The sequence below is a fragment of the Alosa sapidissima genome, chromosome 14 (assembly GCF_018492685.1).
Source record: "Alosa sapidissima isolate fAloSap1 chromosome 14, fAloSap1.pri, whole genome shotgun sequence".
Lineage (NCBI taxonomy): Eukaryota > Metazoa > Chordata > Actinopteri > Clupeiformes > Clupeidae > Alosa > Alosa sapidissima.
The window spans coordinates 11,015,035-11,029,371 of NC_055970.1; positions in this window are offsets into that span (position 1 = coordinate 11,015,035).

Consider the following 14,337-nt stretch of genomic DNA (forward strand, 5'->3'; position numbering starts at 1 on the left):
CACAAAACTTGGCATGCATTCAGTGGGTGTCATAATGATCCTACACTTTTAATTTCGTGCAGTTTTGACCTTGTCAGCCAGAGATATTGAGATGAAAACACCTAATTTTTTGCTTTTTAAATTTTTAACTAGGTGGCGCTATACATGAAATAAGTGGTAATGGGATGGGTTGACATGCCCCCTTAAGACCAACATACAAAAAAAAGGTGGACCTCCTAGGCCCTACGGTTCTCGAGATATTCACAGAAAACTGTCTCCGGCCACCTACAGGCCAGTTGGTGTATAGTAACATAAATTAATTTATTGTGTGGCCCCCCATGAACGGAATTCCACAAAACTTGGCGTGCATACAGAGGGTGTCATAATGATCCTACACTTCCAATTTCGTGCAGTTTTGACTATGTTAGGTCACAGATACCTTCAATTACACCACCTCATTTTTACTTTTTTGTGTTTAACTAGGTGGCGCTATACATGAAATGAGTGGTTATGGAATGGGTTGACATGGCCCCTTGAGATCAACATACAAAAAAAAAATGGTCCTCCTAAACCCTACGGTTTTCGAGATATTCACAGAAAACTGTGTCTGCCCTACCCTCCTTTCGGGGGGTCCAATTCAGCGGGGGGGCTACAGATCAAAACGAAAAACGATGGTTCCATGCTATCCATGTGGGGTTACATGTCCACCAAGTTTCGTGTACCCCGGTCTTTCAGTGTCCCGGGAATCATTGACGGAAATTTGGGCATGCGAAAAAGAAAAAAAAAAAAAAAAAAAAAATCTGACTAAACCTATATGACCGCCGCTTCGCTGCGCGGCGGTCATAATAAATATTCATCATCATCATCATGGCTGCATTTTCAGTATTGGCGAGAAGTAGTCGTTTGTCCACTAGATGGCGCATCGTTGCAGTGAGACGTAATTTTGTTAAAAGTTAAAAGTGGGTTGGAAAAAAACAATGGACGCTTCATACAAGGACTGTAATTTACCGCAGCGAACATCTAATAAGGATAGGACGATGTTCACATGAAGTGTAATTCCCATTTCTTCTTGAAGCCGAAATAAATCTGAGGATGTTTATCGGACATGCTTGGTTTTTACTGCAGGTACGTTAATCTTGTAATATCAATAAGGACCTAGGTAATGTTACCGTTAGCGTTGGTTGAGTGATGGAGGCATTTGATTTATTGCATTTGTAGAAAACTATAAATGCGGTTATACCAAGCAAATGTATAGCAGCACTGTTTGTATCTTTCGACTGTCATTTATTGCACGTGCTACAAAATCATTCTGTGCAATGGAAGATTTACCAACGTTACACCGGTCTGATACAGTTTTGCCTATACATGCGTGAGACTGAGACGCCTGTTTATTTTGTTTTAAGTGCGTGCAGGGTGTGAGAGGGGAATCGATGTGCTTTGATTACAGCTTGGTAGTTAAATTAAAAAGCACGTGTGTGTGAAGTATCCAAACAATGACACCTTCATTTCATTATGGCTGCTTTAGCAAAACACCTTAAGCTACTGTGTAGTGGGTCCCATTTAGAAGTGGCTACTTCATTCGCGCTTTCCTTGACTCATGGAGCTGCGTGAATGTTATTACAACTTTTCGCCACGATATGACAGTTTAAGTCCGCTTGATACTGTAAGGCGTAAGCCATTGGTTTCCAAAGGAGATTTTATTTGTGTCGCCAGCATAGCCTATTGACAATTTATGTTGTAAATAGGCCTACCTTATAATCCTACCTGTAGCTTAGGGAAGCTAACAGCTTTCTGTTAGGATCTAGTTTGTTAGTTACCGTTTTGTCATAACTCTCTGATGCATTTTTGCATTTAGAATAGCCAGAGCGTGTATATCTCAATCGGAAAATTAAACAATATCGGGTGCCTATGGACTAGGCTGGGTGAACCCAGCCTGATCTGCCCGCTATTTATTTTTTGATTTCTTAAAAGATTGAGCTTGGTCTGATGAAAGCCAGACTAGCCATGGACCTCAGTTAAACAATGCAAGGGAACATGAATCAGCCTATATTTGCACTAACAATAACGGACAAAAGCTCTTCAACTTTGGCCCGTTAAAATGTGTATGAACAGTCTAGCGACGCATTTCATCAAGGCCCATTTGGACATGTCAGTTATTTGCACCACTGGTTAGATGTAAAACAGCATTTCGTTTCAGACTAGGCTACTGTTACTTAATTTGTGCATTAACAATAACGTTTCAGACTACTGTTACTTAATTTGTGCATTGATAATAAAGTATTACATGAACTAAAGATGACTAAAATCTTATGTAGAAGAAGAAACATTCACAAAAAATCCATCCATCCAAAAATGACCTTTGTTTTTGATAGCTGTTGAAAACGGCATGGAACTGACAGAGATGTTTTTGTTTAAAAATACATAAAAAATAAATAAATAAATAAATAAATAACATTATGCTGATACCTTTTGCTTTTCCCAAATACAATGTAGCCTACAGGTGTAAGTGACCTTTCATCAATCCAGTTGCAATGGATGAACTGTGATGAACTGCCCTACTTGTGATTGTTTAGAGATTTTAAAGGTTTTATAACAATTCTACATCTTCTTTGGCTATTCTACAATCTATTCACCTTTTCAGCACCAGTAGGGTACTTTCTGTGCAGCCGCACACACACACTCAGGCATGCCAAACAAGCATACACAAAAGTTTCAAGAGTGGGGGATGGAGTAAAATATGGAGACAAATTGAAGTGTGATTTATTTTCGCGGAACGGATGTACAGGACTGAGCGGCGGTCATATTTTGTACCGCTATGCGGTACATCTAGTTTGCATCCGACTAATAGTGATTTTCATTTAACCTATGGCCTGTCAAAATAATATTAGCATTCACAGCGCAAATTAATTTAGTCTTTTACGCAGTGGAGAAAGTGACTGCGCACGGCAAGAAATCTCGGTGGAATGCTTTGCGAACTCTTCCCATATAGCCTAATACATACAAACCATATATCAGAATAAACAGCAGACCTTACCGAACACAAAGGTGTGAAGCATCCCCCTGTACAGATAGCCATTCCAGAGTAATCCGGTTTTGAATTTGCAGCAAATTTCTACATGTCTCCAACTTTGGGCTTTACATTTCATAGCAGGTCAAATAAAACATAGGCTAAATGTTAAATATAGCCTAGATATTTGTAAATATTAAATTCAGATGATTTACAGTTCTATGTAATCGTTCATGTTTCATGTTTTTGGTCATGTTTCGTAGCCTACAGTGATGCAGGTCTATAGCCTACTATTCATCAAGTTCACGCATTATAAACACTCGTCGCATATAGACTAGGCTAAGCAATATGAATTCTGGTGACCATTCAACCAGTCAAGGATTTGTTGTGAAATATTTAAATTTTGGGAAGTTTAAGTAGCTTAGGCTAAACTGTATGTTTCTTTTGTCCCCCATGCCTGTTTTATTCGTCCCGACCAGGAGGGATAAATGAAACATTGCGCACGTTCCACTTTTGCTTATATTTTGAACGGTTTTGTTCAGAGCTGAAAGTGCAACAGTATTTGACAAAAGACAGATGTAAGTTATTGCTAGTGACAAAATATTAACTTTCGGTGTGGTCTCTTTGTAAATAATGTTTAATTAAAAAGTATTTTGATCGTCCCAGCTGTCCCCTAGGCAGGTGTCCTATATCCAAGGGGAATATTCTCACCCCTATGTGTTGCCACTCTGTTTCGAGAGACAAGGGGTAGGCTAGGGGAAGGAGAAGGGGAAGGGGAAGGGGAAGAATGACAAATGGGATTGAGCCTTAGGGTCTGTATGAATGTAACATTATGTTTAGATTAAGGTTAGTCTTTAATTGGTGTTTATTTCATTCATGTTTCATACAAAAGTATTTTAAGCATTTAGTTGAGAGGTGTTTGTTGATTTTGGATGACTTTGTTATAGCTCTTTGCCAGCTCAGACAAAAAAAGCAGGTCAAATTATTTTTTAACAGCTACAGAAATAGATGGCCATAGATAGCCATATAATAGAATAGAATATATTTTAATGTCCCTCCCCATGATGGAATTTGTTTTAGCACAGCATAACCCATTAGCATTAATAGACAACTTAGATTTAATATGTTTGTTTATTTGTATTTACACAGCATAACCCATTAATAGAGATTTAATATGTTTGTTTATTTGTATTTGCATTTTATTCAAATACAAAGACATTGTATGTGAGAGTATGGTCTTTGCCCTTCAATTGATGAGTAAGGTGTTTGGTGCATGGTTTTCCTAACGTATTTGTGCTAATTTAACATCTTGAGCCTGTTTCTGTTTATCTGGATGTTTTGCCTCATGCCACCCTTGAATTAATCAGTGCTCCACTAGGGCCACCCTTGTTAAAAATGTCTAGAATCGCCACTGAGTCAAGATATCACAATTTAAAACAACCTGTGTTTACCAGTGCTTTACACAATTAAAGGGAAAAAATGTCAAGCAAGAACATGAAAATATAGTGTCATATCCATAGACTGTAAAAAATAGGTAATATCTGAGGATTGTCACAAAACAACACGTTGTAATGTTGCAATGTCAATCGGTAATATCTGAGGATTGTCACAAAACAACACGTTGTAATGTTGCAATGTCAATCGATAAGATTCATGTAGCCTATCGGCCTGCTGTTAGTTTTCAGCAGTATGAATATATTTGCTTTCGTGACTTCATTTCCGGAGTCCTTCTGTCCTCGATTGTGTCTCTTAATCCAGCAAAAAAAAAAACAACCTTTATGTTTATCTTGAACGGCAAAACAATGGCAGAGATTGCACGTGCAGAAGTGGATTCCTATTTTCACATGGACCTGCATGGCTATTTCATTCATAGCAAGAACAGCAGGGTTTGGTTATGTTGGACCATGTTAGAGGGTTTCACATTGTGGCTCTTAAAACTTCATTAAAGTTCATTAAAGTTCGTAATTTGTAGGGATGCGCTAAATTGAGCTAAAGCCAAACACATTTAAAAAAAAAAAATCATATTCTATAATCATATTTTGTATTATAGAAATGGAATAGTATTCAAAGCAATGTTTTCATTAGTGCATAATTAGGCTACCTGTATTGTCTTGTATGTACATAAGTGTTTTTGCTATCTTAGAATTAGCTCATTATAGGTCTGTATGGAGTCTATGATATATATATAAAATAATATATATATCATAGATAATAATATATATATAGCATAGAGTCTATGATATATATATATATATATATATAAAATTATATATATATCATAGACTAAATATAAAATATTTATATTTTATAGGAATCTTACAGTAGTTTGGGACATAGGCCTATGTATGCTTTGTATTTTAAGATTGTAGCCTATAAGAATGCTATACAGGTGCATCTAGAAATCATACACATAAAGTTAAATATTTCAAGTATTTTTTGTTTTTATCTGAAAACAAAAAAAGGTTTGACATATTTCACTTAATATGTAATGAATCTAGAATATATGAAGGTATATTTTGGAAAAAATGTACAGGGCAAGGATATTAGGCCTATTGGGTTATTTCAGAATATCGTGGAAGTATTATGCACTACTAACTTCTTCTAGTATTTCTATAGTTCTTTTTAGTCAGGGAAAAAACCCTGCTCTAAGAAGGTCCTTTTGTGTGTTTTCACCACTTGAGGGCTGGCCATCTCAGTTTAACCAATGTCCTTTTAGGCAAGTCCCTCCACTCGACGGCCATATTGCAACGCTTTTTGGGCACTCATCGGGCATCTATTTCGGCAGAAATGCGCGCAAGGCTTCACGACACCAATATTGCTCCAGCAGCGAGATCACAACACATGATTGGCAGGATGTCTTCACAACACACCACATTATTGGCTCAATGTAGCCTATTCACAACATGATTGGCTCAATGGCAACGTTTTGCCACGAAGGGCTGTGATATGCGTAGACAATATTGGCAGTGTAAACTAAGCCCATGTATTTCTATGGAGGATTATCAAAGGACCCTGAGCAAACTGATCAACATCTTGGACAATGAATGTCATCCACTCCACAGCACAATTACAAAGCAAAAGAGCTTGATCAGCTGGAGACTTCGCTCACTGCTATGAACAACTGACATGCTGAGGAAGTCATTTGTCCCCAGGGCCATTGAACGGTTCAATGCTTCACTAAAGGGAAGAGGAGAGATAGACTTCTCTGCATAGTCTGTCTGCCTTTCCACCCTCTCCATGTTTGAGTACTGACTGTCTGTTTTACTACTGTCCACAGCCTACTGTTTTACCACTGTTTTACTGCTACACTGTTTTCATGCTATATTAGCACACATGACCAATGGCTTCTGCTACAATACTGAATGGCTGTAACCCTACCTCAACCTATTCTTGCACTGACATAGTTTTTATATTACCTTGTCTACATTATACATTACTCTCTTATATGTCCATATTTATTTATGCTGGTCTCAGACCTTATTCTTCTATTCAATTCTGTTGCAATGTTGGGCTACTTATTGCACCTTCACCTTGACACTTACTCTCTTAGAGCACCTTACCATGCACACAGAATTACAGGCCCAGTCCCGGCCCTGTCACTGCAAGCGCCTCATGCTTGATCATCCTTAAGCACACTGTGGATTTTTTGTTTTAGTTTATATAGTATTTTTAGTATTTAATATTTTAGTTTTCTTATCTTGTACTGTCTCTATTGTACAGTGGAGTTTTGGTATATGTATATACTTATATTTACTCTTTATTTTTACTCTTTAAGTGCATGTTGTGTGTGATGTCTGTATGCTACGGAGACCTTGAACTTCCCCTTGGGGATCAATAAAGTATCTATCTATCTATCTAATTAGTGAAATTGTCAATATCCTATAAGGACAAATTTGAACTATGTCTGGTCATATCTTATGCATCTTGTATCTTGTTTACAGATTGATAAGATGGATTTAGGTGCAATATGCGGTATTTTGCACGTTTATTTTTTAAGCATTGCGCCCAGGGGTGTGGCAATTAACAACCTAGGGAGGGTCCTAGCGCGTTGTCTAAAAATTGCTATCATACACCACCTAAACCTGGTCAGAAGTCAATGGCGAGTTGTTCATATGCTATTTTAAGAGCGCATGTCAACAGTCATATTGGCAGGTGCACGCACCATCCTTCTATCATTAATGAACGCACACCAGCGCACGTCCATGCAAAGCATTACAAATTGCACGATTACAATGGGAAACATAATTAGAATAAAGATATTACGAAATACTGTGCATCTCATGATGAGCAAGTTATTCACCATCATTTGCAAATTGGTAATGACGGTTAAAAGTGATTAGGGGAGAGGCGAGAGACACGGAGCACAGCTGAAGACGCACTGTCACGATATAAGCAACTCCTCTGCAGGATTATTCAGTCATTGGAGCAATATTAGGGTAAGTATTGCTTTTTCCAGCCTATGTTTTCGGTGGTAACCCATTGTCAGTCAATAGTGAAAGTAACTGCATATAACTGTCTTGTCGTTGACTGACTCCTTGGTGAAGTTAGTTTCACTTTGCCAATGAGTTCAAATAATAGACGTGCGTGAAGGCTATGCTAGGTTTTAGTAAAGCATGGTTTAAGAATGACTATTCCATACGGTCTCGCAAGCAGCAAATGCGCCGTTGAATGCCAAAATACCGATGCATTTATTTGACATATCGCGCTTTGCGCTGTTAAAGGGAATGACAGATGTCATTCTCATTGGTTTAAAATGATGCCCCAAACACACCCATATGACTGATTAAAAAACCTAGGAACACCTTGTTGCGCCATGCGCTCCACGTTTGATAAGAAAAACCCCTCCCAATGTGAACTGGACATCCTACTAAATTTGAATAGACTTTTGACGAGTGACGATGCGCTTTAGAATGTCATGATAGGGCCCTTAATCTACTTAATGCTGACTTGAAGGGGGTGAATATTTAGGCAATTGCTTATTTTGTATTCTATATTTTTAGTTAATTAACATTACTTTGTAGAAATCTGCTTTCACTTTGACATTAAATAGGGTAGTTTTGTAAATTATTGTAAAAACAAAAAAGGCCAAATTAAAATTGATCAAGATTCCATTCATAAAAACAGTAAAAGGGGAAATACTTTTTATAGGCATTGCATGTTATGTATGCACACGCCAGCCAGTTATAATGGAGACATTGATAATGGGCTAAGCCCGAAACGTTTGTTTCCTAGCTTTTTGTCCTTACTCATTGTAAAAACCTCGGCTCTCAATACAAATTGTATTAGTATCGAGCCCTTGAGTGCGCCTCTGCTTTTTTCTACTGTAATACTCAACTTTTGGAGTTCACGCACCAGGCAAAACATTACAAACGTAAAACGCAGACGCCGATTCGCCATTGTTCCACACCAGCCAGTTAAACATTGAATAGGCCTATCAATAGATTAGGGGTGGGGAGGCCTATTGCTTTGGCTGCGGTATGAGTGATGCGTGTGAGTCTGTTTCCGTTGGCAGCAGTTAGCATGTTAAAAAAGCAGGGAAGGCAGTAGAGGAGGATGGGCTGGACTATGCTTTTGTACAGAAGGAGCAGGTGACAGGGGGCAACAGAAAGTGATCTGAGCTTACGGATGGCATAGAGTCTCTGTTGACTGCGTTTTTGTATGTCAGTGGTGTGTTGCTCAAAGCTGAGTTTATTGTCCAGGGTGAGTCCAAGGTATTTGAAACAGTCCACTATTTCTATGGTGTTGTTGTTGATGCAGGTGGGGTTGTGGATTGTGTCAGATGGTGTTCTGGTGTTGGTGATTACAAGTTCCTTGGTTTTACTGATGTTAAGCTGAAGGTAGTTGTCAGTGCACCATTGTGTGAGGTGGGAAATTAAGTCTTGGTATGCAGATATGGAGTTATTGTCATTGAGAAGTGCAAGTACAGCAGTGTCATCAGAGTATTTGAAGTATGTGGTGATGGGTGTGGGACTGACGCAGTCATTGGTGTAGAGGGTGAAGAGGAAGGGGCTTAGGACATACCCCTGCGGGGCGCCGGTGTTAATTGTGGTGAGTGGTGATGTAACTGTAGTTATCTTGACGGCTTGTGGTCTGTCACTGAGGAAGTTGTGGATCCAGTGGATGAGGGTCGGGGGGACGTGCAGGTGGTGGAGTTTGTTGATCATCAGGTGGCGTTGGATGGTGTTGAAGGCAGAACTGAAGTCAATGAAGAGTAATCTGGCGAAGTTTGTAGGTGTTTCAAGATGTTGGAGGAGGGAGTGGAGGAGACATGCCACAGCATCCTCTGTCCCTCTCCTGGCCTTGTAGGCAAACTGGTGGCTGTCCAGCTGTGGGCTGACAACTGGGAGGAGGGTTCTGAGGATCAGTTTTTCCAGGCATTTCATGATTATTGAGGTGAGTGCAACTGGCCGGTAGTGGTTGAGTTCGGAGGGGCAGGGTTTCTTGGGTATTGGTATGATAGTAGATGTTTTCCACAGCACTGGTACAGTAGCAGATATCACTGGAACACACAAACATAAAGATACATACATATGCACACACGCACACACACATAAAAACACACACATGCAGGCAAGCAGGGACATGCACACACACACACACACACACCATTACCCCCCCACACACACTCACAAGCAATCACATTTTCTTAGATTTGAAAAAAGCTTTTGACACTGTCAACCATGAAATACTTATCCACAAAATGTCTTATTTTAATTTTTCATCTAGTGTTACTGACTGGAAGAGATCTTACCTGTCAAAGAGAGTTCAGTGTGTGAGAGTTAGTGGTGAGACATCACCACCCCTGAGGAACGAACTGGGCCCTATTCTGTTCAGCATCTACATAAATGACCTGCCATCAGTGTACACTGGATGTGAGGTACAGATGTATGCTGATGATACAGTCATTATTTGTTCATGCAAAAACTAAAGCCCAAGCTGCTGCCAAGCTCAGCGATACAATGGTACATGTACGTAAATGGCTTACTTGCTCTCAGCTGTATTTCAATGTTAAGAAGACAGTCTGTATGTTTTTTAGCAAAAGCAACACTGTATCTCACTGTGATCCCAATGTCTGTGTGTCTGGGGAGGTCATTCAAACAGTTACACAGTTTAAATATCTGGGCATTATTCTTGACTCTACCCTATCATTTAAACATCAAGTGAGAAAGGTAGTGCAAATAACCAAATACAGCGATCTTTAGGTATATAAGGAACTGTTTGACAACACCTGTAGCAAATCTATACATGAATACTATGATAATCCCTCACCTAACATATTGTATGACAAGCTGGACCCAGGTATGTAGCACAACATTAAGGCCTATTTTATCACTTCACAAACAAGCACTTAAAGTCTTGGACAAAAAAAAAAAACTTTACCACCACTGTAACATTCTTACTCAGTTGGGAAAATATTTTAAAACACAGTGATGCATGCCTAATTTTTAAGATCATTAATGGGAAGGCTCCCCCTCCACTCAGCACTTTTATACAGCAAAAGTCATCTAGCAGCAGAACCACAAGGTCTGCCTTAAGAGGGGACTGTGTAGTCCCTCTTAGGTCCAGTGGACATTAGAAACTCCACCTCTCACCATACATTCACACACCATCTTAAGGACTGGCTTTTGAGCTACAAAAATGTGAGCACCTCTCATAATACATTAATGTTGGTCTGCCTCTATAGTTTAGCTGTCCTGTAACCCATGGTGTATGTATGATAGATAGATGGATAGATGGTTACTTTATTGATCCCTTAAAGGTTGTATGGCTGTATGGTTATATGTCTTATGTTCTAAATGTTTTAATGGAGCCAGTCCTATGGCATTATGTTTTATTGCTGTATATCAATTGCTATGTGATTTAATATGTTCTATTTTTTAGCCACCATGTGCCTAGTATAACATCTTGCCAATGGACTACAGTTGACAATTAGCCTGCTGGCTAACACTGGCACATTTACAGAAATGTTGATCAATGTGCACTGTCCTTTAAATAAATAAATTAAATGAACACACACAAATGCAGGCAAACAGACACACACACGCGCACGCACACACACACACACACACACACCATTACCCCCACACACACACTCACAAGCAAACACAGAGCAAAGAATATGCACACACTTATTTACATATACATTTACATACACAAAAGTTGCAAGAGTAGGGGATGGAGATGGAGACAAATTGACAAGCGTGATTTATTTTTGCGGAGAGAATAATAATGCTTTATTTGTATAGTACCTTTCATACACAGAGTGCAGCTCAAAGTGCTTTACATTTGGAGCAACACAATAATAGTCAGTCAGTCATTATCAATCACTTTCACTTTTCTTCATTGCTGTGGCCATTTATGATCAGCAACATATCAGAAATATAGAAAATAACATGTAACACAGTTATTAGAGAAGAGTCAGTCATTCCCCTTTGTTGCTGTGGCCGTTTATGATCCAATCAGCAACATATCAGAAATTATTAACTATTATTAATTATTAACTAATTATTAATTATTAACTATTATACTACTATGGATATATAAAGGCTTTGCTGACAAATGCCTAGGCCCCGTTGATGCGGACTCCAAGCAGCCAACCTTAGCTTGAATGTGCAGGACTGAGCAGCGGTCATATTGTCTAGTTATAGTGTAAGAGACATCACTCGTCAGGACCAATGAGGGAAATGGGAGTGGTCGAAGGAAATCGTGAAGCTGTCCGCGCGCTGTTGGAAATATGTCAATTGATTATAAACCCCTGTTAAACCTAATAAATCTGACTCCGCTCAATATTAGAAAAGTTTCGGTTCATTGTAACATTGTTATCCTTAGTGGGTTGATACGCCCACAATACATATTGTTAATGAGAATGCCTAACTCGTTTTCTTGTGACACGCGCTCAAGCTTAGGAATGAATATATACTATAGTCTCCTCCATCTGCCATCGCTGACAAACTGCCCACCGCTGTGTAATGCTTGGTCATTTCATAATAACATGCCAGCTCCCAGGTGATTTAGTTTCTACGGCGGCGATAACTAATCCCAACCGTCCATTATGCTAGTAACGTTACCTAAACTGCTACTCTGGACTACAAGTACAATAGTAAGGCTATGCGGGTCAGAACATCACAATTTATTTGTCAGGTACAAGCAATTCATCCAATACATTATAGAAGGTACATCTAAATGAATAATGTGAAAGTTAAGAAAACAGGCTAAGAGAATACTAAGGAAAATCATACGAGACAATCAGAGAATGAACATACCAGCTCAGAGGATGATGACTACACACCTTAGTGGTGCGGGAGATTCTGACTACAGAATGGCTCCTAGAATGCTCTGTGAACCTCACTTAGGCTAACTAGTTTGTGGTTGGTTACATTGATATGGATCACATGATTGGAGGTCAGCTGATTTTGGGTCACATGAGAAGTACTTTGATGAGACTTGAGACCATTGTTGTAGCGAGTGTGCATTAATCAAGACATGACAATGTACACATTAATTACATTTCCTGCTTCCTAGTTAGTTTCTCCTGTGAAAAAGGCAAAGGTTAGAGATATAATAAAAAGTTGTTGTAGCAGCAATATGTGACAATGGGCCCACCATGAGGTCATACCATCATGTGGTAGGGTAATTAATCAACAGTTCACATGATCAGGAGTTTGATCAGTATAGAAACAGTAGGACTCCTTACAATAGCAATGCTATAAGATTTTGGGAACACACATATGTGTGCAATATATTTGTACAATGCTTGAATTTTCCCTGATTTGCTCATTTATAGGGTGTCTTTTTGTGTGTGTGTGTGGGGGGGGGGGGGGGTCTCAGTTATCGGGGGTTTGAAAAGAAATTGTAAGAATTACTATTCTGCCAAACAATATGTGTTATTCCAAAATGGTTCTCGCTTTAAATATTGCCTGTAGTTCCTTTTTGTTCTCTGCTGCCAGGGTCCTGTCCTCGACAAAGAAGGTAAACAACGGCTATCAATTATAAGAATGGGTCAGGAGGAGGTCCAGACGAATTGAGATGAGCCATCAGAATCTCATGAACTCAACCATTGTTAGGAAGTATTGCCATGCAAATATAGACAAAAGGTGTTCTCACATTTATTGTTAAAAAGAATTCCACTGCATGCCTAGAGACAAAAGGGCTAATTGCCAAGATGACCCTGCCAATTAGTTGGCAGGAAGTCAAGTATCAGAGACTATTTTGGCAAGGGGACGCTATCTTAGGAAGTAGGTGACGTCGATAGTAAGTGGGAGTCTCAGTCAATATTGCTTAACCAATCGATAAAGAAGGGAGTTACGAACAACAGAGAATGCTGTCGGCCCCTAGTAAGAGGGTGTGTATATTCATTAAGTGTGTATATAAGTGTTGGCTTTCCATTATTTGGGGATTCATTTTGACGCCGGTGTTTCGAAAAGTTTATTGGGAACCTTATTACTGCTTTGATTGGAATAAAGGATTACTCTTTTTATTACATTTTGATTGGAATAAAGGATTACTTTTATTACATTTTTGGAGGGCCTCCGTTTTTCTTACATTGGCGAGCCACCCACCGCGCAATTTCTGGAAAAAGAGGGGAGGTAAGTACTTGCTATACCAAATTTCTACCAGAGATCTGCATGTTAAAATGACCTAATCAGGAGGCATTAGGATAGGAGAGGAAAGCTATCCTAATTGTTTGCTTTGCAAGAAAGGCCAGCAGCGCCTGCATTGCCTTAGGAAGTTGGCCAAGTTTAATGTGGACAAGACCTTGATGACCCTTTTCTATAGGTCCTTCCGTAGCTGCCGTAGCCTGCCTACTCTCGTCGTTTTCTCCTCAAGCCTATTTGCAACCCACCTCCACCCCATTTCCTCCTCATACATCTGCTTATCAATGTCTAGTTGTTGTCATTGATGTCTGGTCTGTTCTGTAACCCATGGGGGGTTTAATCTTACTGCTCCCTCTGCCTTAGGCTTTCCGTGTTTGCATGGAAGGGCAGGGAGCTCCCAGAAAAGAGCCATACTGCCAAATGAAACATTATGCATTGCAAATAGTAATTAACTATCTGGACAAAGTGGTCCTGACTGAACTGTCTTTTTTTTTTTTTGGTGAGAGGAACACTTTGCTGCTATTTTCTTAGGTGTGATGCTTGCCTGATTGCCAATGACGCTATAATTGCTGGATGTATCTGAAATGAGGTTCCGGCTGGGATAAGTCTCTGTTCTCTATAAAGAGGGCAGTCTGAAGTGATGTGGTGGGGAGCAGACGTGGAAGATGGAGCTGGGGGGGGGGGGGGGGTTCAGCTTGTCTGGCCTAGTGAATGTTAGCAGGGCCCCTTATACATCTGACAGCCTACCTCCAGTAT